General features: G+C 42.1%; 1 pseudogene across 1 annotated transcript; it reads right to left on the bottom strand.

Annotated features, from left to right (window-relative positions):
- Nucleotides 1–1,704: 1,704 nt before the first annotated feature.
- On the bottom strand, nt 1,705–8,097 carry LOC105999790 (annotated as a pseudogene). Its single transcript, XR_001175757.1, has 3 exons — nt 7,902–8,097; nt 6,662–6,835; nt 1,705–3,389 (listed from the first exon to the last, which is right to left on the bottom strand). The product of XR_001175757.1 is annotated as a 4-hydroxybenzoate polyprenyltransferase, mitochondrial pseudogene (transcript).
- Between the last annotated feature and the right edge of the window lie 303 nt (nt 8,098–8,400).

Raw genomic sequence — 8,400 nt, 5'->3', positions numbered from 1 at the left:
TACTGTACAGAAGTGTTACAGTTACATGAGTAAGGTGATGAGTATATTTCCTATTGAGCATTGTTACCTACTCCTTTGTTTTTTCCCTGAAATCCCTTCCCTCCCAATTCCCCAACTCCCTCCCCTCCTTAATCCCTCCTCCCTTCTGATGAAGTTGTAAAGTTCGTTTTCAACTTAGTGTCTTGTACATCCCATTGTTATAATGGGTCAATCTATATCTTTATTTCAGCATTTTAAAAATTTCCCTTCCCCTCACCAAATTAGGGCTTCATAGATCACATAAAAATGAAATCATTTTGGTTGTAAAATAGTCCTCTAAAGGTACTGGAGCCATGCTGCTGATTGCTCTTCAGTAAATTGCTGTAATCTGAAGATTGTGGTACACTAACTTCAGTAGCTTCTGTAGCGAAGGTAACTCTCCCTGAATAGAATAGGGGACCTGTTCCCAGTGTCTTGAGCAATTTGATTATATGACTCTTAACTCATGTTCCCCCGTCTACTTGTGAGAATCTATGTTAAGTTCTCTGTATTTATTTGGCTATAGACCTCTTACTAAAATGCATTATTGATTCTAATAGATCTTTTCTCTTAATTGTTGTGGACCATTGTTCTACCGTTTAATACAATTCATACTGATTATTTTTCTTTCAAGCATATCATTTGTACAGTATTGTTTATAATGTGCCCAACAGTAATGATGGCAATTAGCATCCTATTAGGAATAACCTAATTAAGTCACTTTCAAGTTGATTCTTAGACCTGAGTGATAATGTCTTTGTCACATTAAGGATGTATTCTTCTTTTCATTTTCTACTGAGTTATAATTATGATAAGCAGAGCTAATGATTATCAAATGTCCTTTTAGAAGATTCTATGTTCTCAATGAGCTTTTCTTCCAAGGAAACAACACAATCAGGTACCCACAATAATTAATGGGTAGTGTTTATTGGCCCAGGGCAAAACCTTGATATCTATCAGATTTGAGTAGTTAACTTCACAAAGTGTTATGTGATCCTCTGTGTTTACCTCACTTTTCTGAGCCTCCCTTCATGTTACATGTCAATATGGATAATATTTACTCCTGCTACTTAGGGTTAAGTGGATGGAGAAATCATATTCAGTATTTAGCACAATGTGTAGCTTATTGTTAACATAGAAGAAATGGTAATTGATAATATTTTTTTAAATGAGAAACAGTTTCAGTTTAATATTTGATGTGTTATTTCCACTTCTATACCCATAAATAATATTGTTCTACAGAGCTTTTCTGTTGCTGTATCTTTAATAGTCATCAATTTTAAGTTTTATCTTTAAGAATGAAACAATGTTTAGTATTACTGCCATTGAAAATAAGAGATTTAGTAATAGCTACCTGAATTCCACATTTGTTCTCACATTTTCTTATTTTAGGTTTAAACACTTGCATTTCAACAAAACACAGCTATTACTGCTAAAGTCTCAGGATCAGCTAATGATGAAAACTGTGTGTGTCTGCGGAAGTGTGTGCAAGTGTGTGTATGAGAGACAGAATCACTAAACTAATGACCCAGCACTTCTTTCCAACCCTTTATACTGAATTCCCCACTTTAATCTATTCACTGTGGGAATCTGTAAGTGTCAAATATAACAGAGATTATTGTTTGTTTTTGATGCCAGTTCTAGGGCTTGAACCCAAACCTGGGCACTGTTCCTAACCTTTTTTTTTATAATATGTAAAAATTTTACTTGCTATTTAAATTATTATAAAACACAATGTAATATTTTCCTAAATTACAGCTTTTAGTTGAGGCTGATGGTTACAAAAAATAACAATATTCTCCAATTTTCCATTAGAACTTTTTTCCCCTAAAAAAAGTTCATTTTCCTACAGATCAAGAAGACATTTATTTAGATAAGACACATATCAGGTTTTCTCTAAAGTGCTAAAACTCATCCAATTCCTACAACTTTTATAAAAGGCAAAAGAATGTATCGACTTAATCCCAAAGAGCCCCTAATTTTTGAGACTAGAGACAATTTTGCTAGGAAACAGTTGAATTACTTGAATCAAGGAAAATATGCTCTAAATCTTCATCTGGTTCTTCTTTAACATATTGTAACTGGCTAGTCATTCAAATCTAATAATGTGGCTATAAGAACTCAGAATGTTTTTTAAAAAATATTTTCATAATTCCTAGATAAACTATTTGCTAATTTTTGTTTTTAGGTGCTGAGGATATTCAGAGCCTGGCACATTCTGGGTATGTGCTCTGCTACTGAACTTCATCCCCATCCTATGGTTTTTAAGGAGCATTGTCTTATGATGTAGCTTGTAGCCCAGGCTGGTCTTGAACTCTTGATCCTCCTGTTTCCACTTCCTGAATGCTGGGATTAAAGGTGTGTTACTTCTCCTAGTTCATTGGCCAATTTCCCATTCTACTATCTTTGTTTGTTTATTTGATCTGTCTTCTTTTCTTTCCATAAATTTCCAAGGATGATCCCTAAAAAAAGGATCATTCCTACTGTTCTGCAGGACTGTGGATGTCTAGAGTGTAAATCTGGTGAGCCAGGTGGGCTCTGACAGCGGCCAGAGCGGTGTAGTAGGGTGCAGTCTGACTGCTGTTCACACCCACCAGGCTCAGTGCTCCCAGCATGGCAACACTGAAGCCACTGAGCCACTGCTTAGTGTTTTCTCTGAACAGCAGTGCTGTGGACTTCAGACCAATCAGAACATCGTCTTTCTTGTCCTGATGGGCATAGATGGTATCATATATCAGTGTCCACATAACTCCAGAAAAGTAAAGAGGCAAGCACACAGATGGATCACAGGAACCCTTGATAGCAGACCATCCAAGCAATGCTCCCCAATTAAAAGTTAACCCCAAGGCTAACTGAGGCCAGTATGTGATTCTTTTCATTAGTGGGTAAGTGATGACGAGAAGTAAGGATGCTGCTCCCAGAGCTGTAGTAATTCAGACACAGAAGAACACCCAGTGCCAAGCTCAGCTGTCCTCCAAGAAAAACAAAGGACTGGAAAGTTGAAATGTCTCCAGCAGCTATCGGACGATTTGCTGTTCTTTTAACCTTTTTATCGTAGTCACGGTCCCACATGTCATTAATAGTACAGCCTGCTCCACGCATCAGGATAGCTCCAGTGCCAAAGAGGGATAACATGTACCAGTCTGGAAAACAACCTGGTTCAGCTTCCAAACCAATGCTCCAGGTACATGGCAAATACAGTAGCCAGGTCCCCATGGGCTTGTCCAGCCTCATGAGGCGCAGGTAGGGCTGCAGAGGACGCCGCGCCGAGCTTACCATGGCCGCGGCCGACAGGCTGAGAGGGCGCCCGCGAGCTTCCGGAGGGGCAGAAGCCGTCTGCTCCCCAACCTGGGGCGCTCCCGCGGCATGTGCTTCAGAACCGGGAAACAGCGGGCACGGCCCCACGCTGAGGCCCGCAGGCCCAGCGTTAGCCGGCCTCCTGTTCCTAACCTTTTTTAGCTTAAGAGTCTCACAGACTTGTCTGCTCAGGCTACCTTTGAACCACATTCCTCAGATATCTGCCTAAGTACCTCGATTACCTTTGTGAGCCCCAAGTACCAAGGTAAGAGAATTTGTTAAAAAATGTTTTTGTGATTATAGAGGTAATGTACAGAAGGGTTACAGTTATATGTCAGGTTTAAGAGTACAGTTCTTTTGGACAATATCACCCCTTCAGTTGCAATCTCCCAGAGATTTTTTTTTTTGTCAGTCATGGGGCTTGAACTCTGGGCCTGGATGTTGTTCCTCAACTCTTCAGCTCAAGACAAGCAGGCTACCACTTGAGTCAAATGCTACTTCTGGTTTTTCTAGTGGTTTATTAGAGATAAGTGATCCTTTGAACCATGATCCTCAGATCTCAGCCTCCTGAGTATCTAGGATTACAGGTGTGAGCCACTGGTGCCCAGCAAGATTATTTTTTAATAGCTATAGCATATAACTCTACACCAGCAATAGGGAATTTCTGGGAGAATCAGAATGGAATAAGCCTGTGGTATGATATCTTTTGTATTCTCTTCTCCATTGATACATGGAATTGATTCCCTCAAATACATTTAATATTTACATTAGGGTGTTATTATTCTAATGAATGAAGCAATGTTATTGGCAAATCTCATAAAGTAATCTCATTTACAGAAATGTCTAGAAATTCATTGTCTATTTTCATAAAAAGAAGACAGAATGGGGAGTGCCTGAGGAATTCCTGTAAGCTGAGTACAAGAGGCTCATAGTTATAATCATTCCTATTCCAGAGGTCAAGATCCAAAGGATCATATTTCAACACCAGCTTAGGCAGTTAACAAGCAAAATGATGGACTGAAGACATGGCAAACATGATGTGATAGAGCACCAGCCAAAAAATTAACCATAGCTAGCATGAGTCCCCTGGAGTTCAAATTCCTCTGTCAAGATAGTTCATGGAACATGCAAGAATACCTGTGCATGTTCACAGGTCTAAGGAACAACTTCCCTCACAACTCTCTAACAATTGGGTTTGAGAAGACTCAGAAATGCTCACTTTTTTTAATATGCTCTTTTATATTCACTTTATAGCTCTGTTTCCATGTCAATTTCTTTTTTTAATAAGATTTTTTTATTGTGAAAATACCGTACAGAGGGATTACAATTACATGAGCAAGGTAATAAGTACATTTCTTATCAAGCATTGTTACCTCCTTTGTTTTTCCCCTACCATCCCTGCCCTCCCATCTCCATGACTATACCCACCCTGCCCGCCCTCCTCCCCCCCCCCCCCCTACCCCCCCCCCCCCGCCAAAGTTGTAAAGTTCGTTTTTTGACATAACGACTTGTACATCTCATTGTTGCAATGGGTTCACCTGTATCCCTATTTAAACAATATGTTTTTCCCTCCCCCTCCACAAATTATACCAACATCAAATACAGTGAAAACAGGGGAGAGGACATACAAAGCAACAAATAAGTCATCTTATAAATACGTTAGAAACAATAGCAAGAAAGAAAAACCACTTGAGTCCTTATCTTGGGGTTCATTTCCCTAACATCAACTTGTCTGACCGTGTCTGCTTGTCTCAGACATATACTAGTTACTGCAAATAAGGGAAATCATGGGACCTATGTTTCTTTGGGCCTGGCTTACTTCACTGAATATAATTTTTTCCAAGTCTTTTTGTTTCCTAACAAATGGGGCAATGTCATTCTTTCTGATGGAGGCAGAGAATTCTATGGTGTATATATACCACATTTTCTTGATCCATTCATCTACTGAGGGGCGTCTGGGTTGGTTCCGCATCTTAGCTATGGTAAATAATACTGCAATTAACATAGTTGTGCTGGTAGCTTTAGTATGATCTTGTTTGTGATCAATTGGGTAAATGCCCAAAAGTGGGATTGCCGGGTCATAGGGGAGCTCTATGTGGAGTCTTTTGAGGAACCTCCATACTACTTTCCAAAGTGGTTGAAAAAGTTTATTACACTCCCACCAACAATGCAGTAGGGTTTCCTTTGGTCCACATCCCCTCCAGCATCTGTTGTTATTAGAGTTCTTGATTATAGCCATTCTAACTGAGGTGAGGTGGTATCTCAATGTTGTTTTGATTTGCATTTCTTTTATGGCTAGGGAGGTTGATTTCTTTTTTTCTCCTAACTATTTATATAGACCATTCACTATTCCAATTTACACTGAAACCTATGGTTTTCATTTTTGTAGAAGCTCTTAAGTTTTGATATAATCCCCCACAGAAATAGTGACAAATCATTTAATTACACTGAATAACATTCCCTTTTTTTTTCAATGAACACAAGGTTTTTCTGTATTTAAGAGGGGAAATAGAAGGGATATTGAAATTCACTATAAAAAAATGAAAATCATCCTGTTGCTAGTTCTCTGACTATTGGAAATTAGCTGAGTGTACAAGCCAAGATCCTCAAGCCAGGTAGGGGGACCAGGAAGTTAATACACAGTCCTTTTATACTGTCCAGAAGAACGTCCTGCTATATCAATCACACTATGAGGAGATATGGCCATGCCCATCAGTGTAAGAGGAAGAGAAGAATCACAATGAATCCTGTGGGGAAGTTGGATGCTTCTACATTTATACATTACACCTGCGATTGACATGGAATGTTCTAGAGTTCGAGCAATGAGCCTTTGGAGGATGTGCCAAACCACAGGTGTCCTGAAGTTGACAGAATTCTATTTCCCATGACTGTGCTAGGAGCAGCCTTGTGAACTGGTGAATTTGTGTCACCGGAGACTGTCAAAATGGGGATATTCATGCTATTGGTTGTGAGCAGGGCAGTGTACATAGCACACTGAGAGTTTTTAGAAGAGGTTTGTGGGGTGATAACTGCAGGGTTCAATGCAGAGGACAATGTGATGGCCATGTGGCTGGATTGCATGGTGGTATGTCTGGGTAGGTGCACTGGAGGAGTAGTTAGGCCATTAGCTGGTAGTGTTGTTAGTGCTGGAACACTCCGAAAACAACTACTGTTACATTGTCCATTAGAGACCTGTAATGTGGAGTAAGGGATGGCTCTTGTATTGGAAAGATTTTCAATATTGTGGTTTTGTCCCTGCATAAGTTGGGACTGTAAAGTGAATTGGCAGGTCCTTGCATGGTGGAAATTATGATGTTATGTGGCACCCTATCAGAATCAGTGGTACCTGGTTCAATGCAGAGTGGTTGTTCATTGAGATAGACAATAAAATTTGATGCCTGCGAAGGTGGTATTATATCCATAGCATCATCATCATCCGAGGGTTGTTTGGCTAGTGAGGAGGCATTGCCTCCAGAAATGGGGACAGTGACTGAGGCCATGTTGGAAAGGACAGAAGGAACTGCACACATGGGAATAGACACAGCACTTTAGGGATGACATTGGTGCACCACTGATTAAAACTAGGGAAGGATAGGGGACCGTAGGTTGAAGTGGATTAATGGGAACTTGCCCCATCATCAGTTTCCCCTGATGCTGGGGATCAGAGGAAAGGGATAAGTTTGGGGTTGAGGGAGGTTTGTGGGGACTGGCCGATTTGGAAGATGCCCCTGGCACAGGATGTAGGGGACCTGGGGGAATGGATAGGGGTAGAGTATAGGTGATATGGTAGGTACTGGCCCATTCAGAAGGTGCCCCTGCTACAGGCTACAGGGGGCCTGGGAAGATGGATAGGGGTTGGTGCTGGAAAGTGGGGGAAATGTAAAAATGACTGTCTCAGAGGGCAGTGTTGTATCCATGTCAACAATGTCATCAAGGGTAGCAATTTTCATGGTCACAAGAGAAGATAGTCTGAGGGCAAGCATTACAAAAACTGTGGTGGCATCATTGTTTACAGACATTAGAACCACATGAGGTGGGGTAGAGAAATGAAGGGGAAGAGAGGAATCTACACACATAGGGACAGGGATTCCATTGGGCTAGAGAGAGTCAAAACTCCAGGGGGAGGAGGTTTGGGGAAGATGGAAGTAGAAGAGGTTGTACTTTTTGATCCATAAGTTTGGTCTTCATTCTCATCCTTTAGAATCCCCAAAGTAGAAGCAGGGGTACTATGAGGAGCAGAGTCAGTAGGGGCAGAGGATTGGCCACAGGGGATTTTAGGTATCAGTCCCTGTTTAAGGTTCAAGGAGTCTGCTCTCAGCCTGTGGGTCCCAGTGACATTCCCAGTGCTGGGAAGAGCTGCAATGTCTGCAGTGCAAGTAGGCAGGTAGCGGGGGACACCGGTCCCCGCATCAGGTGGGCAAACAGAAGAGGCAGACACGGTGACACTGCCATGTGTCACTGCCTCTGGTCTACCCTCCGAGGCTTCTGCTTTACAGTTTTCCCTCTTTGGAGACAGACTGTTCTCACAAATGCCCCTGTCTCTCTACAGTTCAAGAGAAGAAGTTTTGCTTGAGGAGGAAGCTCACCTAGACCCCATGGAACAGGCCGGGGCAGTGGTAGTGACAGGGGAAGATCCGATGTCAGGGATGTTTTCCTCTTGGCGGCTGTCCGCGCAGGTGTCTTTGGGGGAGCATGGCTTGCTGGGGGACTAGCTGTGGGCTTGTCAGCCTCCACCTCCTTCCCTGGCTCCTGGGCATCTGCAGATGGGGAGGTGGCTCTCATGGTCCATGGTGGAGCTTTGCGAGCTGGGAATGTCACAGCCATGACATGAGGTGCTCTTAGGAGGCGCACAAACCTCACTGACCTTTTCAGCATTGGGAACAATTTGCTGCTGAGGAGAACAGCTTTCCTGCATGTGGACTGCAGGCGTGTGGCGCCTTCATTCAAAACACGCAAGACACTCTGCAAGGATCAGTAGGCCAAAGGCCATCCACTGGTGTTGGAGATCGCAGAGTCTTCCCCAGTACCCCTTGCTGGTGTTGGCACCAGAAGAAGACTGTCATCTCTTGGGTCTGGCTCCTATTT

The sequence above is a fragment of the Dipodomys ordii genome, unplaced genomic scaffold (genome assembly GCF_000151885.1).
Source record: "Dipodomys ordii isolate 6190 unplaced genomic scaffold, Dord_2.0 Scaffold201, whole genome shotgun sequence".
NCBI lineage: Eukaryota > Metazoa > Chordata > Mammalia > Rodentia > Heteromyidae > Dipodomys > Dipodomys ordii.
The sequence above is the reverse complement of the archived record's forward strand: the minus strand, read 5'-3'. Positions and strand labels throughout refer to the sequence as shown.